The sequence below is a fragment of the Ictidomys tridecemlineatus genome, chromosome 1, assembly GCF_052094955.1.
Source record: "Ictidomys tridecemlineatus isolate mIctTri1 chromosome 1, mIctTri1.hap1, whole genome shotgun sequence".
Lineage (NCBI taxonomy): Eukaryota > Metazoa > Chordata > Mammalia > Rodentia > Sciuridae > Ictidomys > Ictidomys tridecemlineatus.
This window is the reverse complement of record NC_135477.1, coordinates 66,630,495-66,652,770: the sequence shown is the minus strand read 5'-3', so window position 1 is coordinate 66,652,770 and position 22,276 is coordinate 66,630,495. Positions and strand designations below refer to the sequence as shown.

Here is a 22,276-nt window from a genome sequence, read left to right as displayed (position 1 = left end):
ATGTAAAATTTTTCCTATCATGAAAGTTTTCCAAGGGTGATTCAAGTACAATAATTTGCAGTTAATATCAAGCATTAAAATTTATCTGTTTAAGTAGGTGAATTCTTGTTGTGTGCCCCTTCCAAATGAGTAAATTATCAATTTAAATTTGTATTTGAAGAAAAATTATGCTTCAATACTAATTGGTTAAAAAAAACGATAAAAATGATTGTTATAAAATATGAATTTAGCTTGATGTACTCATGTGCATGTAATGAACATAAGGAATAACTTGTTATTTGGTCTGAAATCAATGAGGCACATATTGTACTCTATAGCTATCTGACTTATAAAATCACATATAAAAATAACAATAAAACAGTGTATTTCATTTTTGTTAACTATGATGGTTAACAAAATTAATTTTGCTAGGAATGCAAAATTAATTTTGTTAACCATCACAGTAAAGAAATAAAAATTTATGCTTACATGTCAATGAATTCTTAATTTTGTTACTATTGTTCTATCACTGTTTAATAAATATTCATTTTCAAAAGTCCCTCTTTGTTTAAATAGCAGCATACATGTTTGTCCAAAACAGGAGGTCAGTATTAGGATCTACTGAGAATCCAAAATTGATCTATTGAAGCACAACACATTTTGTTTTGAGTCTGCCCTTTCAGGGAATATATTTCAAACCTGAAACTCTGCAAAACAAGCACTTCCCAGAACACATTAGCAGAGCAGCCCATTCACAACTGCAGTTATGATTAGCTCTGTAGGACTCCAGAAGGGAGGTGCTATGCTGGGCATTGCAATTCCTCCTGTATTCTAACACAGATTTCTCCATATTCCCTCATAACAAAACTATGATGTCATACTAAGTACTAGGAAAAATGATTTGCAATTATGTGAGACTACTAAGAATATTTATTACATCCATCCAACTGTTTTTCTGTATTAAAGAAGAAATCATACCAAGAAATTCTCTAAAGGCACACTTGTCCAGAGGCCTAGTGACTTTTGTAAAGATGTGAATAAAGGTATTTTTGCCTTTTATCCTTTCCCTTTCTGCTTTTTACTGTTTAGTATTGTTAAATAAAGAAATGAAGAAGATAATATATTAGAAATTATTTTAAAAATTTCTTTTTAAATTAAAGTCAGTTGTTGATTTATTTCATGCATAATGATTTTGTGGAGAAATTGGATAAAATGAATTTTCTCCTTTCTCCAAAATTCTTTTCTCTATATGAATATTGAGTATAATTAGGTAGATTAGAAAATAATACTCTGTAATAGTGGTTGTTGAAAACAGTGTTTGTGTTTGATTTTTTTTAATTTCAGGGAAATTTTATAAAATTTAGATTACCCTAATAGAAATGCAAGAAATGGAGGGAGGGTACAGATATCCATATATGAAAAAAATCAGCACAGGTGTTTCTGATGTAGGTGATTTTCAGAAGTCTACTGGTGGAACATCATGCCCATTGTTACTTAATGATAAAGTTATTGTGCATTTGCTAATGGCTCTCTCTTTTTTCTTTGCTAGTTTTAATATATTTTGATGTTTTCATTAAAGATGATTATCTAACCCTTGTTTTTGTCAGAGTTAAGCCTTTTAAGGCTCTTGATCATCCAGCTTAGAACCTAAGAGTTATTATATTTATCTAAATAATGTAAAAAAAAATCTTAATTAAAATAAAATAAGCCAAATCTTCTTAAAGCCAAGATTAAAAACTTTATTACGGAAAATTAAAGAAAAAAGTTAAATCTAATACTTGGAGTAGAGAGGCAACCTGTCAGTTGTGTATTAATTTAGAATCTCATGTACACATGTAACATTAAGGTACTGAGGTAAAATAATTTCTTATTAACTGTTAAGTAAGATAACATCTAATCTTTTCAAAGAGGCAGAAACCAAAGAAGTTTAAGCTTGTACCTTGTCATTGAAAGTCAGGCCTCTAACAGAGCCCTTAATTAGCACATGGAGTATTGTAGCTCTGAAAAATCTCCATCAAATGATTTATTTCTTTCTTTCTTGGTTTCACTGCTGACCAAATTGTCCTGAGGGATGGATAAAAGAGGAGCAAACATTTTTAGGATGGTGAAGGACATTTCACATATCATGGATGTGTGAAATTATATTGGATAGCAACATAATTTATTGGCATTTCTTTGGGTTTTGGTTTATGAATTGCCACAAATATGTAGGGGTTTGCTATAGTTTAGATATGAGGTAAATGCTTATGTATGAGACAATGTAAGAAAGTTTAGAGGTGAAAAGATTGGGTGTGAGAACCTACACCTAATCAGAGCATTAATATGTTGATAGATAAACTGAGTGGTAGCTGTGGGCAGGTAGTCTGTGGCTGGAAGATGTGGGTCATTGGAGGTGTGCCTTTGGATATACATTTTGTTGGTGATGAAGAGAGTCTTTTTCTGTTTCCTGGTACAATATCCTGGCTTGCTTTCTTCTGTTATACCCTTTAGCCATAATGTTTTGCCTCACCTCATGGCCCAGAGCAATGGGAGTGACCATCTATGGACTGAGACCTCTGAACCTGTGAGTCCTAAAAAAAATTTTAATCTATATTGTTCTTGTTATGTCTTCTGGTCACAGTTGTGAAAAAGGTGATTAAAATCAAGATTATAAGTACTGCCTTAAAATGTCAGTGACATTTTGTGTGTTGGGAAAACTCATTGTGGCAATATGAGTTTTAGTCTTATTTTAGATCCTTGTAGTTTGCTCAAGATTTACTTATATTGTCAATATTATTAGGAGATTTCTGAGATCCATATGATTTTGATATTAGCCCATCTCCAGACCTGAAATATAATAATGTCTTTATGTTAAAGCCTTTCCAATAAACAGCTAAATGAAGAATTGCTGTTAGTTCTCAGGAGACAGTGGGAAAGGCCTTATTGTCATACTACAAAAATTTTCACACTGCCTATGAGTAATCACTAATTCACAGATATTGTGGGATAGAAGGCTTTTTGTGGGTTTACTAGTAACTTGACTCTTTAATATTACACAAGTCATGTGACCTCTCTGGCATTCTTATGTACAAACAAAAAAATTGTGCAGAAGAAACAAATTGGATTAAATGTTTTCTAGGTTTTTCTCGACCAAATTTTCAAGAAGTCTTGGTCATTCTATTTTTTTAAAACTTCTTTGCATCTTGTTTGACTTTCAAAGTTGAATGCAGAAGCAATTATTTGGGGACTACAATTTTATCAATTCAATTCAAAATAGTTAACTTTCATAAAGAACCTACTCTGTACTGGGTAGAATAGAGAAAGTATTTTTTCAATCTGGTTAATATTCTACATTGTTGAGAAAATGAAGAGCTATGCTAGGGTAAGCAGCAGGGCTTCTTTTTGCATAGTAAAGGAGAAAGAAACCAAGGAAGCATCTGGGGAGGTCAGTCCTGGAGCTGGGGAATAGACAGGAGTATGGAGGGACCAAAGAGATGCAATCTCCTCTAGTGTGAGGAGGATATAATCAGGTTGGTGCAGCATCTCTTGTTCTGGGATTCTCAGGAATCTGAGTGCACATAAAAAAATTAAAAAAAAAAAACACAAAGAAGGACTTCTCTATTGATCTGAACTCTGTTGACCACAGTCAACATTGAGCTCAAATCATATCTGAGAGGCCCTTTGGTAACATCTCCAGGAAATCTTGATGACTAAACTTTTTTAAGTAAAATTTTTAAAAATAAACTTTTAGTGCATTTTAAAAAATTAGACATACCATTTTTCACCTAGGGCCTGTGTAGCCAATTAAATGTTGTAAATACAAACAGGAGAAGAGATCCTAACTAAAAGAAGGAGCCAGTCTTAATCCTTTCCTCTACTTCTGGAAGAATGAGACAAAGGGTGTTCTGAATAGAAAAATGGCAAAGTTTGCAGATGAATGAATAAGATACTTCTTTTCTTTGAGTACTGAAGGGAAAAAGGTTTTGGAGGAAGGATTTTTTATTTAACTTTTATGATCTTATCCCCTGAGACTTTGCTATTGCCTAAAGTCATTTCACAATTAATTCCTACAATTTCACATGAGTTAATTAACATGCTTTGGGGCATACTTCTGACCATTTCTGTATCGTGGCACTAATAGCTTTTAATTTTCTCCCCTGCAAATAATTTTAGAGAAATAAGATTGTTTTAGTCAGCTTTTTTGCTGCTGTGACCAAAAGAGCTGAGAAAACCCGTGATGAGAAAGAAAAGTTTATTTGGGGCTCATGGTTTCAGAGGTTGCAGTCTATAGAGGCTGACTCCATTCCTCAGGGCCTGAGGTAAGGCTGAACATCATGGCAGAAGAGTGTGGCAGAGAAAAGAAGCTCAGAACATTGCACCAGGAAGCAGAGAAACTCCCCTCACCACCACTAAAATATATACCCCAAAGACATGTCCCCCAGTGACCACTTACTCCAGTCACAACCTACATCCCTTTGTCCCTACAGTTACCACCCAGTTAATCCCTAAAAGCAGATTAATGCATTGATTAGGTTAAGGCTCTCATAATCCAATCATTTCACCTTTAAATTTTCTTGTGTTGTCTCACACATGAGCTTTTGGGGGACACCTCATATCTAAATAATAACAAAGATGATTCTTATTAAAGAAATAAGATCATTAAACATTTATTTATTTTCCTCACTCCAGGTCCATTTTAAAGATACCATTAATTTTAAGTGAAGCATCCTTTAAAATATCCTTTTTTTTTTAAACTGGTCTTATGAACATTAATACTTTTGTGCTTTGCTGAATTGACATAGAGGAAGCAAGAATGCTTCTTTGGATTCTTCATTCAGGGCATGATTTACTCAGTTACATATAACCTCCGAATTGAAGGCAGTTTCCAGTCTTTCTCTAGAACACTTTCAACTGAGAGAATTCAAGAACTACATTACTGCTTGCTCTATTGTCCTTCTGGTTCCTAAAGCAATTAATCATGGTGGATGTGGGGGGGAGTGAATTTCAGTAAAGAGTAGTAAGTGTAATGCATTTGGGACTGCTGCTGAGCAGATTCTCACCAAGTGTTTTTTTCTTTTTAATAGATTTTGAAATGAGATAAAATCCACTGGCCATACAGGTAGGAAAGAGGACAGATGACTTTAAAAGTAGGTACCCCATCCTTTTCATAACAAAGATACTGGTAACCAGTATTTCTAGACTGAAATGATGCTTCTTGTTTAAGCAAATAACCATTCAACTTCAACAGACAGCCACACAAACTTAGTTTTGTATCTCTACATAATATATTACTATTGTGTGGTGCCACTATTCCTAATGGTCACTTTTTATGAAGACATTAGTCATTTTATATTAGAGGCTTACTGATTCAACTGTGACCCCAGATTAACAATTTACATTTGCAAAAACCCTATTGACAAATAAAGTCGCAATTCCCATTAATCAGAATAAGTGATATTTTGCCATGCAATTTCTACCTCCTCTTCAGAGAGGAGGCTGTAGGCAATGCATTATATTACTAAAAACAGAAACGTGATGATTTCTAAAATAATAATCACTCCCATTTATTGACTACTAGCTATATGTCAAAAACTGAGATGAGCACATTTTATGCATTGCTTCACTATTCTCCCAATAAACCTATGATCTATGCTTTATTATATTCTAACTTTACAGAGGCTTAATGAGGCTAAATGATTTACCCAAAGTCCCACTGCTAGCAAGTAGAAGAGCAGAGATTTAAAGAGAATTTCTTTTCACCCCAAACACCACACTCTATTGTACTCCGTATGCTGAAGGGAATGAGGGAAGATCCATGAATGGATGTCATGGGTCATGACTACAGACACCATCCCTATGTCTATACAGTGCCTGTTATGTAGGACAAGTTCAATCAGTACAGAATGGACAAATTATTTTCTTGAAAAATTTATACTTTTCAATTAGTGCATATGTGCATTATTATGTTTTTACAACACCAACTACCTTGTGTCTTTTTTCATAGGTAGTACAAAATGTATTGAGGGGATAAATGATAATATAACTAAAATGTCCCGTTCATTCAATTTCCTAGACACTCTGAGTCTAGGAATAATTTATTGAACCAACTCTGTCACAAATTTAGATTGTCTCCTTTGGTTGGGAACCTGAAGTTCATCTACTTCAAAACCCAAGAGCTCAGAGGGGCTTCTTTTGGAGAAAGCATTGGCACTGCCCACCAATACCTGGGAATATATTCCACCTCCTTACATGTCTTTAGTTTGGTCTGGTGGTCTCTATCATTTTTTTTCTTTCAGGTTTTAATAAATGAATTACTGACTTTTTTTTGACTTGAGCCATGAGCTACATACTACTTTTCTTCCTTGGTAGACATCAGTGCAATAACCACAAGAATACTTTTTTCATTACTCTCTCCAATATGGCCACAATCCTAAGATTTCAGGAGTAAAGTTATTCTTTATCTTCTCTCTCTCTCTCTCCTCTCTCTCTCTCTCTCTCTCATACACGCACGCACACAAACACACACAGTGAAGTCACAGAGGCTCTGTGAAGACAAGAGCTGGAGTGCAGAGTCAGTATGAACCTCCAGGAGGGTCATCTCTGAAAATGGCCTCAGCCATGTAACTTAATGAACACCGCAAACATTAGAAATTTGTAATCCTCAGAAGCCCACTAAGTCTTGATTTATCAATAGTACCTTCTAGGGATTCATGAGGACCCCATAGTAAAAGAGGTACAAGTTCTTACATGACAACACCTTTCAGTAGTACTACTGATCAAATGCTCAAGCAGGGTTGGTTTGAACATTTTATACTAAGAGAGACAAGGTGCTTTACAGTTTGGGGTATTTTTGGTTCCTTCTTAGTACATAAATGTTTTTCCTAATGCAATGATTTTGAGGCCTGCTTAGATCATGGTTTCAATGGAAGACTCATTTATTTAGAGGCTGCTTTAGTTCTTGCATCTCATTCACTTACTTATTTTTATACATGAGTCACAAATGCAATAAACAACTACCAAATGAGTCAGTGCTCAGAAAGACATTGGTCCATTTGTATAGGAAGGAGGGAAGAAAGGCAGGGAGGCAGAGGCAGATGCCTGCAATGCACAGTGGTCACCACCAAGACTCTCCTTAGCACATGGCACTACACGAAGAGGCTCCTGCTGTGACTGAGGCTGTCTTGAGGGGGGCCCCAACTCAAAAGATGGTGTCAATGAAGAGGAGGAAGAGAAGCCAAAATATTGAGATAGCAGAAATGACAGGATGTGTGTCCTATACAGAAAATAATCCTGTTAGTACTCTAAAACTGAAGCAAGAGTGATTAATTGTCAATGCTATGTGTAGCTAAGCACGCGGTGCATTTCTGTACTTCAAGTGATTTAGGAGCAGTAGTATCACAAGTTTGAGGCCAAATTTGGCAACTTATTGAAACCCTGTTTCAAAATAAAATATAAAAAGTGGGGGATATGACTCAGCGGTAGATCACTTGTGTAGTATGTGCCTGGCCCTGGGTTCAATTCCCAATACTGCCAAAAAACTATGTATCTTTTCCCCAGGAAAAAAAATTTACTTTTTTCTGGAATTGATAAAAGTATACTTTCAAATTAAAATTAATTCAGTCCACATTTTTTTAACATTTTTTTTAGTCGTAGATGGAAACAATATCTTTATTAACTTTAAGTGGTGCTTAATGTAAATGCAAGGCAGGTGTTCTACCACTGAGCTATAGCCTCAGCCTATTCCACATTTTTGAAGTAGATAATCATCAATGTTTTAAGCAGGGTGTCTTTACCTTTGGGGACTATTGAGAGCTATTAAGCAGATAGCTTTCTAGGCAGCAACGATTGATATGACTTGAATTTTGCTCATAATGTTACATAGAAAAATTTACTTTCCTAGATATTTTTATAGTGTGAAAGGATTAAAATCCTTTATTAAAATTAATTTGTCTATTACAGACTTCCTGATAAGATACAAAATGCAATTGTTCAATTTGTTCTGGGTAACATGGTTCTCACAAAGTGTCAAGTATCTAATAATTTTCATCATAGTAAGACATAGAAAAGCTCCTAGGTTAACACATTTGCTTTATTAGATAGATAGCATTAGTATTTTGACAGGTTGCTCCTTCTAGGGGTTTCTTCATTTCTTTAAGAATCAACCTCATTTGCTCTTCATTAAACTAATACTGTTAGTTACATCAGCAATAGCACCAGAGAGAACAATTTCATATTTTACACAAGAATTCCCCACAATGTTGTTATTAATATCAAGTAAATAGATATTAGGTTTAATACTACCTTGATTCTAAATAAAGGAAAATTGAACCATACTCTTGGAGAATACATTTGGGCCTTACTTATAACCAAAAGAAAAGAACTGACTTCCTCCCCCTGAAATCTTCCAGCAAGTTTATTTGTTACTCAAAAGTGTGCACAGAAAAAATGCCTGTGAGTATAATAAGATGAACACTGAAGATAGGAACTAGAGTGTTATTTTATTTTTTTTTACTTCTCCTACATCATGGCAGACAGAAGAGATAAATATGTTCAACACTGCATTTGGACAAGCTGCCATCACTGTTGTGGTAAAAATCAATGCAAAAGAATCAGAGAGGTTTTGCAGGCTACTCTTGAAGGGAGAACTAGAAGTAAGAGAACAAAATGATATGCTTACTCCTCTGAAGCATAGGTGTGGTGAGCCGTTTCTGTGAACTGTGGCCGCCATTACAAGATGGCGCTGGCTCCGCTGTGGTTTATGATAAACAACTCCTTGTTTTGGGAGAGTTGGCACGTAGCTGTAAAACACCCTATGAGAATGATCCACGTGGCAGTTGTGCATTGGGGCTTGATGTGCTTTATCTAGGCTGGGGCACTCGGGAGTAGTAGTAGAAGAAGTAGAAGCAGAGGTAAAAGTAGCAGTAACAGTAGCAGTAGCAGTAGTAGTAATAATAATAATAATAATAATAATAATAATAATAATAATAATAATAATAATAGAAGCTTCCAGAGACACATAATTAAAGGCCTGAATAAACTGCTGAGAGAAGAATCCTGTGTCGTGTCCTCCTTGCTGGCGAGGGGTCGCGGCACATAGGCATTCTTTTTCCTGATTCCTACTGCTATTTGTTGATTCAGATATTATGTAAAAGGAAATATACAAGTTCAGAAAGTGTAGAAGAGGAAATAGCATGAAGGAATGTTGGCGAAAATGCTGAGGAATGACCTTCAGATAAGAAATGAGTATTACATTATTAGCCCAAGACCAAGAGTTGTTTTTTTAACCTCTTTCTGGGCTCACTCATTATATCACAGGCCCATGACTTTGTATTTAAATGTCTATAGTACCTAGTCTTTCCTCCAGAATAAAATCTTTCCATTTCTAGTAGACAAATCTGTTCTGGGATGATACTTAGAAATGTTTTACAGATACAGAATAAATTGTGGTATTTACTGTATCCAGTATAAGTCCTACATGGAGAATCTTTTTGTTATGCTTAGCTTATGGCCTTAGTCACATTAGCTGAGCCTCAAATCTGGTTTTGAACAGATAACAAAGAATTACAACCACTTGTTTGGTTTTTCTGGTTTTACTAAATTTTATTCTTCTTGCATTGTTTAATCAGGCTGTGCATAGATTAGGAAAAACTGCAAGCATCAAATGTTCAATTTTTTTCCTAATTAAAAAAAAAGAAAAAACAATGAGAATAATTATAGGATTATACTTTTTCTATCCATCAAATGGGCTGTATTTAACAAGTTTGCTTATGTCATTGTTGGAAAGTCTTCACATGTTTTTCAGGTGAGAAAACAAATTATTTGTAAAGGATATTTTAGAAAGATTTACCAGAATGTTAAACAAACAAACAAACAAACAAAAAGTCCATATCTTTGGATGTAGAGGTACCTCTTGTATATATTGTCAGTAAGTTCCACTTTGTTTTTTCCACACTTGTACTTTAAAGTATAGTTAGTATGTGTCCTTGTAATAGGATCATACATCCTCACTCACTGACGTGTTGTGCAGTGCCTCTCCCAGAGAGAATGAACTTCTCACCCCCTTGACATCACTATTGGTTATATGGCTTGCTTTGGCCAGGAGAATGTGAGTGGATGTGATATATGCCATGATGGAGCAGGAGTTTAAAAGCCTAGATTGATGCCACCATTTCAGTTTCCCTCTGCCAGGAGATGGAAAAAGAAGCTGCTTCTACAGCCTAAGTCTTAGGATAAAAATGAAATAGAGCCAACTTTAAGTGAACTATCAGCAGATATATATGTGAGCAAAAAAAATATTGCCATTGTAAGCCACAGTGATATTATTTATTTTTAACCACAGCATAACCAGGTCTGAGCTAATAGAAAATCAATGTTTGCTTTTCCCATTAATACTCAGTATGAACTTAAACTCTGATCAATCTTTCTCTTTTCCAAACTATACAAATATGTAAAATTTTGAAATATGTTTTTCTATATTGTTTGTTAATTATAAAAGTCAGTCCTCTTGCAAGATGCATTTTAGATAACTTCATGTCATATACATTTTTGTTATTGCAGTAAAAGTCATATATAAAATTAGACATTTTACATTATATAATTCAGTGGCACTTAGTACATTCAACATGTTGAGAAACCACCATCTCTGTCTCTTCTCAAAACATTTCCATCATCCCCCAGTGGAAATACCATTCCTATTAAGCAATCATTCCCTATATCATCTGCCCCCCCCCCAAATCCCTGTGTTTATGGTTTTACCATCTTTGTGTATATCCTATAAACCATACAATGCTTGATCTCTGTGTGGCTTCTTTCAGTTAGTCTAATGTTTTGAGGTTCATAGAGTACTTTGTTCCTTTTTTATTATATATCCCATTTTGTTTACCTGTTCATCCTTTCATGAGCATTTGGGTTGCTTTCTCCTTTTGGCTATTATGAATACTGCTATTCTGAACATTTTATGTACAAGTATTTGAAGACTTGTTTTTGATTCCTTTGTATAGTATACACTGAGGAATGGGATTGCTGGGTCATATGGTAACACCACGTTTGACATTTTTGAGAAATCAGTACTTTAGGCCAGTACCGCCACACTTTTGATGCTCTATCTTGTTTTGAACTAAGGAAGTGTTAGTGCTCCAACTTTGTTCTTTTATCAGATTGCTTTAGTTATTGGGGTATGTTAGTAATTCCACAGTGATTTTTTAAGATCAGCTTTTCCATTTCTACAAAGTTGGGAGTTTTGATAGGAATTGCATTGAATCTGTACATAGCTTTGGGTAGTACTATCATCTTAATAATATCATGCTTTCCAATGGAGGAACACAGGTTGTAGTTACATTTATTTGTGTCTCCTTCAATTTCACTCAGCAATGGTTTGTAGTTTTCACTGTACAAACATGTTTCCTTGGTTAAATATATTTCTAAATAATTTATATTTTTGATGCTATTACAAATTGGAATTGTGTTTATAATATAAATTTTATATTGTTCATTAATAATATAAGGTCATAAAAGTAATTTTGTGTTAATCACATACCCTATAATGTTGCTGAGTCTCTTCGTAAGTGTTGATAGCTCTTTTCTCTTCTTCAGGACTTTCTAAATGTTGTATTCATGTTACCTGTGAACAGAGATATTTCCCCATTTTACTTTCCTATTTGAATTTATTTATTTTTATGGCTTAATTGCTCCAACTAGAGCTTCCAGCAGAACGTTAAACAAAACAAAACAAAACAAAAATGGGGAAAGCATGTACCCTTGTCTTAAACATCCAGTCTTTAGCTAGTGGGTGATTATGTACGCAGAGTTTTTTCACAAATCTACTTTATCAGGTCAAGAATATTCCCTTCTATTCAGTTAGTTACTTTTTAATCATGAAAGGATAGTGGGTTTTCTCAATTGCTTTTTTGTATCAGCTGAAAAAATTTGCTATTTCCCCCTTCATTCTGTTAATATGATATATTTAACTGAATATGTGCATACATTGAACCAATCTTGTATCCCTGGGATGAATTGCATTAAGTTATGGTGTATGATATTTAAAATGTTGTTGGATTTGGTTGAGATCTATATGATTCAGTGTATTAGATGGTACATTTTTTTTCTTCTGGTATATTTCTATGGGTTTCCTATCAAGATAAAGATAGTTTCATACAATGGATTCATAGTGTTTCTTTCATCTGTTTTTTGAAGGAGTCTGGGAAAAATTGATTTTAGTTCTTTTTCCAATGTTTGATGGAATTCACCACTGAAACCCTTTCGTTCTGGGCTTGACTTTCTTAAGAGGTTTTAATTAAAGATATAATCATTTTATTCTTGTTTATTATAGTCTCCAGTTTTGTTCTTCTTAAGAAATTCCTACTTCTTGAGTAATGCTGGTTATTTGTACCTCTCCAGGAATTTGTTGACAGTTTCTAAATTATTCATTTTGTTAGCATAAGATTGTTCATAATATCCTCATAAAATCCTTAATTTTATCCTGTAAGATCAGTAGTAATATTTCATAAATTAATTTCTATAATTACTTGGTAACTTGACTCTTGTTTTTCTCATTAGTCTAGCTAAAGTTTTGTCACTTTTGTTGTTGTTGTTGTTGTGATCTTCATTCCATTAATGACAACTAGGAAAGACTCAGAAATATACTTTTAATATTCTAATAGCTAATCTCATTCCATTGCACTTTTTTTGAAGTCATTCAAAGGCAAAGGGCAAGGGTCTAGTAGAAAGCTATTTTTTAAAGAAAAGAAAAAAAAGCAGAGGAACATTTGTATATATTCAAGATTTAACCCCTGCACAAAGAAAATAATTTTTTCAAGGCTTGTCATTCTTTTTGATGTTTTCAAAGACATGATTTCTGATTTCATTGTTATATTTTACTTGATTTATAGTTGCTCTAATCTTTGTTATGTCCTTCCTCTGGTAGCTTTGGTTTTAGTTTGCTCTTATTTCTTTTTCTCGTTCTTAAAGTATAAATTTAGCATTGAAATATTCCTTTTTCTTCTTTTGTGGTGCAGGGGACACAGTCCAGGGTCACAAACATGCCAAGCAAATGCTTTACCACATACCCAAGCCTCTTTATTTTTAATATAAGCGTTTAGAGTTACAAAAATTTCCTGTGAACACTTAGGTTACATCCCATAAGTTTGAGCTTATTGTAAATTTGTTTTCATTCATTTTGGAGTATAATTTCTCTTGTGGTTTATTCTTTTACTTATAGATTGTTTAAAGGTGTCTTGTTTAATTTCCATATGCTTGTGAATTTTTCAGTCTTATTTTTCTCCTTTTGGCTACCAGCTACATTTTGTGTTGTTGGAAAATATATGACTTTGATTTTTTAAAACTGATTTGGACTTCCTTTGGGTTTATTCTGGGGAATGTTTCATGGGCACTTGTGAAGAGCATATATTTTACTGATTTAAATAGAATGTTCTGTGTATGTCTGCTAATTCTAGTTAATTTATGGTGTTTTTAAGTCCTCTATTTCTTTATTGGTCTTTTGTATTTATTTCATCCATATTGCAAGTGAGGTTTTGAAGTCTCCAACTATTATTTTAAAACTGTATTTTTCTGTTTGCATCTTTTGATTTTTTTTTTACTGTGTGTGTTTTGGGAATTGTATAACTCTTTATAATTATCATATCTTCTTGATATATTAACCCTGTAACTGATGCTAGGAAAGTGCTCTTTCACTGAACTACATCGCCATTTCTAATTTTAAGACATTCTTGTTAATTTTCCCAGGGTATTCTTGAACTTGCAATCCTCCTACCTCAGTCTCCCAAATAGGTGGGAATATAGGTTTACACTACCTTGCTTGTCTCTGGTATTAATTTCTGAATTAAATTTCTATTAACCAAGTTTGTATAGCCACCCCAGTTATTTTGGTTACTTTTTTCATGAAATATGATATGTTTTTACATCTTTTCACTTTCAACTTATTTGGATTTTCAATTTAAGTGAGCTTCTTATAGATAGTATATAGTTGGATCACATTTTTAATCTGTTTAATGCTGGTTATTGAAAGACTTTTCTAAACATTTTTGTAAATATTGCATCATTTGTCACATATGGCTTCTGAAGTCTCTACTCCTTTAGTTTGTGGTAAGGTATTGGCTTGACAGAGTGAGAGTCCCTTAAATGCCTTGAATCAAATGAAAACATAAATTGAAGTAACCCTCAATGCAATAGTTTGGATCTTGAACATCCCCCAAAGGCTTACCAGTCGAATTCTTGATCCCTAGCCCATTAGGGCTGTGGGCAAGTGACGTCTAGTGGAAGGAAGGTAGGTCCTTGGAGGTGTTCCCTTGAAGAAGATCCTAGAATCCCAGCCCCTCCTCTCTTTCTTTCTCTTTCCTTCCTGGATGCAAAAAGACGAGCAGTCTCTTCTGCCACATGCTCTGGCTATGATGTGCTGCAACCAGCCCAGAGCATTGTGTCCAAATGACCATGGACTGAAACCTCTGAACCATATGCCCCAGTAATCCTTTATTCTGTCATGTTGATTAGCTCAGACATTTTTTCACAGCAACAGAAAACTTGCATATTGGCTCTATGCTTGCTTACTGTTGTTTAGCTATGCTATCGAAAACTTTGCCTTGGCTTTTACTTTCTACTTTCCCTGAGCCTAAAAAGAAGGAAACATGAACCTAAAGAGATCAACCAGAGCTGAAATCTTTGGGTCTCCTCAAGTCTACTCTGAGCATACACCCTGCCTGGGGTAGGTGTATGATATTCGTAGATTCTTCATCATATTTAGGAGCTTTCCAAGGTCATTGTTCTCAAGAGTTTCTCTCCAGCTTTTCCTCCCAAGGTTTAGAGTCGATCATATTTCCCAATTGTGACCTTTTAACGGCACAGCTGGCAATAGTGCATTTATTTCCTTTTCAGTGTTACAGAAGAAGGCCCTCATCCAGTTTTCTGCTTTGAGAGGTCTCTGAGTTAGGGAAAACAAAGGGAAGTGTCCCACACCTTTCCTTAGGGAACCCAATCAGGTCCAAATAGACAAACACAATTCCAGTAGAACAAGGTCAGCTCTCCTCCCTCTGGACCCAGTGACCCTCCACTAGTAATGTGAGCCTTAGTCTTAAGACCACTACAGATCCGTGAAGAGGGTAGGGCTTAGGCAATCTAAGAAATCAGGAAGTTTTCTTTCAAGTTGAAATCACTTTGTTCTTCTTTTAATTAATTAATTAATTTTTGCATTACAATTCTTAAAACACCATTATACCATAATTTATCACACCTATGGTTATATATAAGGTATGTTGACACCAAATTCCCATCTTCATACATGTATTTTGTATAGTGATGAGGGTCTCCTTTCACCATCCATGCTATTCCCCTTCTCCCTCCCTTTCTCTCCCACCCCTATTCCCTATCTAGAGGTAAACTTCCTCCCTTGCTCTCCCTCCCAACCCCATTTTGAGTCACCCCCCTTATATCAGAGAAGACATTCAGCATTTGTTTTTTTGGGATTGGCTAACTTCACTTAGCATAATATCACAGGGCAACTCTTAGCAAATACAAAGGAGTAGAGATACTACCATGCATTTTTATCTGATCATAATGGAATGAAATTGGAAATCAAGGATAAAATAAGGAAGAAAAATTCCTACATCACATGGAGAATGAACAATATGCTACTGAATGAACAATGGGTTACAGAAGAAATCAAGGAGGAAACTTAAAAATTCTTAGAGGTAAATGAAAACTCAGACACAACATATCAAAATCTCTGGGACACTATGAAAGCAGTACTAAGAGGAAAATTCACTGCATGGAGTTCATTCCTTAAAAGAAGAAAAAGCCAACAAATAAATGACCTCACACTACATCTCAAAGCCCTAGAAAAAGAAAAAAAATTAGCAGCAAATGCAGTAGAAAGCTAGAAATAATTAAAATCAGAGCTGAAATCAATGAAATTGAAACAAAAGAAACAATTGAAAAAAGTGACAAAACTAAAAGTTGGTTCTTTGGAAAAGTAAATAAGATTGACAGACCCTTAGCCATGCTAATGAAGAGAAGAAGAGAGAGAACCCAAATTACTAGCATATGTGATGAAAAAGACAATATCACAACAGACATTACAGAAACACTTTGTTCTTGATTCAGCATTAACTTGGTTGGTATAAATTTTATTTTTCAGAGTTCAAGCGACTTTCATTCTGAGAGTTTTTGCTTGTATTTTGGTGTTTCTGTGGAGACACAGACAAGTGGAATTCCATGCTCCTCTATTTTTGCTGCTATCCCCTGTCATATACAGTTAAGTCTTTCTTTTTCTTTTTTGCTGGAAACATAATGCTGTTGATTAAATATTCTTAAGCCAAAGTATTTACAACCATTTATTGAGGTAACCAGCATTTGAAAGGCCCTAGTACCTTATCAATTTGTGAAGCTGATAATGAGAAAGTTTTAATTCTGATTAATGAATAAGAATTATCCATTTCTTTCTTTCTTTATTTTAAGAAAGAAGTGCCAGATACCAAAAAGACTTTACTTCCTGACTGGTAAAGTTCAATGATCGACTGTTCTAGGTTTGTAAATTAGAGGCTCCCAGAGAAAACCTGTTTAAAACAAACACAGAAAGTAATAACACAAAATCAAAAGTCAATACTCAGCTAAAATTTGCTTTTTGAGGAGACTCCCCCTTTAGAATAGGTCAAGTTCATGGTTAAAAGAAGAAAAAGCCAACAAATAAATGACCTCACACTTCATCTCAAAGCCCTAGAAAAAGAAGAACAAATCAGCAGCAAATGCAGTAGAAGGCAAGAAATAATTTAAATCAGAGCTGAAATCAATGAAATTGAAACAAAAGAAACAATTGAAAAAATTGACAAAACTAAAAGTTGGTTCTTTGAAAAAATAAATAATATTGATAGACCCTTAGCCATGCTAACGAAGAGAAGAAGAGAGAGAACCCAAACTACTTGCATATGGGATGAAAAAGGCAATATCACAACAGACATTACAGAAACACTTTGTTCTTGATTCAGCATTAACTTGGTTGGTATAAATTTTATTTTTCAGAGTTCAAGCAACGTTCATTCCAAGAGTTTTTGCTTGTATTTTTGGTGTTTCTGTGGAGACACAGACAAGTGGAATTCCATGCTCCTCTATTTTTGCTGCTATCCCCTGTCATATACATTTAATTATTTATTTATTTTGCTGGAAACACAATGTTGTTGATTAAGTATTCTTAAGCCAAAGTATTTACAACCATTTATTGAGGTAACTAGCATTTGAAAGTCCCTAGTACCTCATCAATTTGTGTAGCTGATAATGAGAGAGTTTTAGTTCTGAATAATGAATAAGAAATATCCATTTCTTTATTTTAAGAAAAAAGTGCCAGATACTAAAAAGACTTTACTTCCTGACTGGTAAAGTTCAATGATTGACTTGCTTTATACTGTTCTAGTTTTCTAAATTAGAAGCTCCCAGAGAAAACCTGTTTAAAACAAACACAGAAAGTAATAACACAAAATCAAAAGTCAATACTCAGCTAAAATTTGCTTTTTGAGGAGAATCCCATTTAGAATAGGTCAAGTCCATGGTTAGACTTACATAAACAGAGAATAAAATAATGATTACCGGGGCCTGGGCATAGAAATTTAAAAATAAATAAATAAATTGCCAAATATCTTGGTCATGTTAATTGCTTTTTTTTTTGAGAAAGAGAGAGAACTGTTTTTTAAAAATATTTATTTTTTAGTTTTTCAGTGGACACAATATCTTTATTTTTATGTGGTGCTGAGGATGGAACCCAGCATCCCACGTATGCCAGGTGAGCGCACTAGAACTTGAGCCACATCCCCAGCCCCCTGTTAATTGCTTTTTAAAAGAAAATGATTTAGGGTAAGTCTATATTCTTCCCTTGGAAATAGTTTTTATAAGGAATGGTTATAGAAGGTGAAACAACAAAATAATGATTAAACTATTTTTTTTTTCTGGAGACAAATCTTACTTATCTGGAGGCACTAATTATAGTACTGGTCAGGGATTTATTTATAACTTTTAATTATTTATTTTTTTAAAAACATGTTTTGAGTTATACTTAAAACCTCAAGATTCTCCAACTTACAAGGTATTCTGTGCTCTTTTATAAGGCAATGTAAAACTGATAAACTTATTTTGCAGGTATAAAAATGTAAATATGTAAATATAAAATTACTTTTGGATACTTTAAATGGGAGACTGTTCTGGCATATTCTGTGATTTTATCTGACCTGAATAAAGGAATAGGGGTGACAGTACAAACACTGTTCTGTGATATTGAGTTGGCAGTTTGGGGGCTTAATTTAAAAGCAGTGGCTATCTGGGACAAATATTTCACACATGGGTAGCAGGTTGACTGTAGTTATTTTTATCTGCCTAAACATCTATGATATATTCAAGGGTATGACATCTGTGTTTTTTTCCCCTGTGTTCTCAATAATATTTATTAGAACACACTCTACTGAATTATTGCACAGTTAACCTTGTTATTTTTTTGGATGTACTTGCCCTTCTGCAGCTAACAGCCAATGTAATGAATCGATAGAAGGCATTAGCCAAGGTTAAAGAATTATTACTACTAGGTGGCACATTGGCCATTTTAATACCTGGCAAGGGAGAAGATTGCCATTTTTCAGAGGGACTATGAATATTTGATGTTATCTTCCTAGTTCCATATTGGACTATGGATATCAATGTAGAAAAACCCATAAGTTCTTCAGTCTTTAGTTTCTTCCACAAATCACTCTAAGTCTACCAGTGAAATTCTTTGAACTTAATGGAAGAAAAGGTCTAGCAAAAGTCAAAGAATCAAGAACGGTAGAATGTGATGGTCATCATTATACAAAGTACATGTATGAAGACTTGAATTGGGTGTCAACATACCTTATATACAGAGATATGAAAAATTATGGTATATATGTGTATTAAGAATTGTAATGCAAAAAAGTACATGTATAATGGCATAAATTGACTTTAACTTACTTTATATACAGAGATACAAAAAATTGTGCTCTATATATGTAATAAGGATTATAATGCATTCCACTGTGGTCATGTATTTAAAAAAATAATAAAATCAATTTAAAAAGTCAAAGAATCAAGTCATCTTAGAATGGTAGTAAAGTGAAGAACACTCAGCAAATTAGACCATTTTTGAGGGGACAATATGGTGAAGAAAGGGTTTCAAAGAGGCTTAATATCTTTCCTGACACATTTTTGATAGATTTCTAGTAAAAATATTTGCATTAAAATGTAATAAGCAAAAGTATTTGTATTAAAATCTGTATTAAAATTTATGTTTTAGGTGTAGGAAATTAGGAAAAACAAAAAACACCTAAATACAGCATCTTCAGGGTAGAAGTCAGTGACTTGGGAGATAACTATGACTTTAGGAGATAGGACATTTAGTTTTTTTTTAAAGAAAGTGATACTGATAAAAGAGGAGAAATGGCATCATGTTAGGAAGGGGAACACGGACAAGTATAGGACCTAACATACAAAAGGAAGAATGCCAGTGTGTACTCATAAATGCAATTATATCATCCTGAAGGGAACTTTCCTGTGAGGTGCCTTTGAGTGTGGCCCTTTACACTGAAATGATCCAATGCTTATGCAAATGACTTCTGTAACTATATAGATGGTATGTTGAAGATTAACAATGGGGTGAGAAAATTAATGTGCTTTGTGTTAGAATTTGTCTATTTTCTTATTTGTTTATTTTTGAGGGACTGTGGCCTCTACCCCTGAGCTACAAATACAACCCACTATTTTTAAATTTTTTTTTTGAGTTAGGCTTCAAAATAAAGCATGGGCAAGCCTTGTTTTGCTGAGGCTGGCTTTAAATTTGTGATCTTCTTGACTCAGTCTCCCAAGGAATTGCTATTATAGGTATGACTGAGCTTGAATTAGAAAATATTTTATGACCAATATTAAAATTTTGTTTTTGGTTAATAGATCATTACATGAAAAATGGTCAGTTGTCAATAGAAAATAACAGCTCTGCTTGGAGGAAATATGAAAAAAAAAAAAAGGTTTATTCTGAGCCAATATGGGTGACCATGCCCTGGGAACTCAAACTGAGGTTACTTGGAAAGACCATCTTTTGTGAGGGAGACCACACAAGGTCTTTCAGCCCCAAATATACCACAGAGAGGCAGGAAAAATGTTTGAAAGATCAGGTCTGCATCTCATTCCCAGTCTTAAGGTTGGGAGAGGCCACAGGTCTGTCAAGTGAGGCATACATTTATCCAGTAATCACAAATACACTAAGTCAGACACAAGCTGACCAATTGCTGTCAAAAGAGAGTAAATATAGTCAAATGTAACCTTGACAAGTTGGCTTCCCCAACTTCTTTATCTCTCCAAGCAGTCCTAATGCTTCTATCAGCAAAATTCAAACAACCTGGAAGCTCTCAAATGCAAAGACAGCCTGTATGAAGTTCATACTGTCATAAAATTGGATGAAAGTTTTGATCATTTTGGATCAGTTTTTGTGTTGAACATATCCAGAAAAGGATGTAGCTTGCATATGTTAAACCTCAGGTTTTTAGTCTTTGGATGCAGACTCAAACACCAGTGACTCTCCGGGAGCTTCCAGGCCTTCATCCTGGGACTGGTCTTGCAATATTGTTGAGGCTTCTAGCTTCTTGGACTGAGCTGCAACTGTTTCTACCACCTTCAGATGGCCATAGTGGGGACTAACCTTCAAGCCTCTGATCCTGTAGCCAAGTTGCAAACACCTTTTATAAATATAGACACATTCTATTGGTTGTGTTCCTCTAAAATCTCTACTTAATATAAGCAAGCAGCATATGTATGATAATCCCATTAAAGTTGAGGAGTTTTCCATCCATTTCAGTCTTTATATAACTGTGCTAGCTCATGATGTACATGTAGAGTAAAATATTTAGGGAGTTAAGAAACAGGGATTTTTGAGGGTAAGTTTACTATGACAATATAATTTATCTTTTTCAGGTGTCTCCTTTCCTTTTATGCAAAAAATAATACTCTTATTATTTCAAATATAATGGAAGTTTCAAGCTAGTAAGAACACATTTGGTCAAAATATTGTATTTTTAAATCAGATGTTATGCTCAATGTTATGGTTTAGATGTGGTGTGAGACAATGAGAGGGAATTCAGATGGGAAATGATTAGGTTGTGAGAGCCTTAAACAAATCAGTGAAATGATCCCAAATGGTATTAACTGAGTGGTAACTAAAAGCAAGTGGGATGTGGCTGGAGGTTTATTTGGGGCATGGCTTTTGGGTATATATTTGTATGTGGTGTGTGGCTTCTCTGGCTCTCTGCTTCTTGATCACCATGTGAGCTACTTCCCTCTGCCACATACTCTACTCAGAAGTTCAAACTTTCAAGCCCCAAGGAATGATGCCTACTCTCCATGAACTAAGACCCCCTAAAGTTGTTCTGGTCAGATCTTTTAGTCACAGCAGCGAAAAAGCTGACTAAAGCACCCAGCAAAACATTACCCATTCTTGCCATGCATGACAACAAAAGATGTATTTTTTTTAATGGTCAAACCTCTTTTGGTACCTCAAGGTATAGATTGAGGTGTAGAGAGATGACTTACTGTGGGACCATAAATTACAGCCTGACCTGTGTTAGTAGTGAAGAGTCAATCATTTTAGGAGGGGTGGGGATGGAATGCACTGAAGCCTTGAATTGCTTCTCTCTGGTTGGAAATTATACCTGTGAGACCATATTTAAGCCAAACTCCAATTCATTATCTGGGACACTGGAATTGGAAAAATAAAGCATACATGATCTCCAAACAATGATGCTTGAACCAAAAGATTTTTATGCATTCTTCTGCCTTCTTCCTAATTGTATAAATATAATTTAGGTTCTAGAAAGTGGCACATCTTTCTGTGTCTTCTTCAAACTTCATGGGAAATAATTTGTCTGGTTCTGATGAGAACAAAATTAATTCCTTGCTGTCAGATGACCCGTTAAGAGAATATTCCCAAGGATTCCCCACCATAATGAGGAAAGGTCCCTAACAATTAAGACTAATGAACAATGAAATGAACCAGGTGTCTCAAATATGCAAATGGTAATTGTGTGGAAAGTGTCTGGAACCCAGTAGGGTTGAGTTTGATGACCTCTAAATGGCAATCAAAAACTGAGAGTCTACTATTATTTTTTCTTGAATCTCTCCAGCCTCTGTTACTTTCTCAGGAAGTTTTTCACACAACTATTATAAGCACAGATTTTTATATAATGCATGAAATTATTGTTTATGAGAAGTTCTGAAATGTTTTATGGATGTTACTTTTTTTTGGTACTGGGGTTGAACCCAAGAGCACGTA

General features: G+C 34.5%; 1 long non-coding RNA gene across 1 annotated transcript; it reads right to left on the bottom strand.

The window, feature by feature from the left end:
* Positions 1-11,493: 11,493 nt before the first annotated feature.
* Positions 11,494-14,367, bottom strand: LOC144366272 (uncharacterized). The gene is made up of 2 exons (XR_013425286.1): positions 14,177-14,367; positions 11,494-11,578 (listed from the first exon to the last, which is right to left on the bottom strand). It is a non-coding gene; the product is annotated as an uncharacterized LOC144366272 (long non-coding RNA).
* Positions 14,368-22,276: the final 7,909 nt, after the last annotated feature.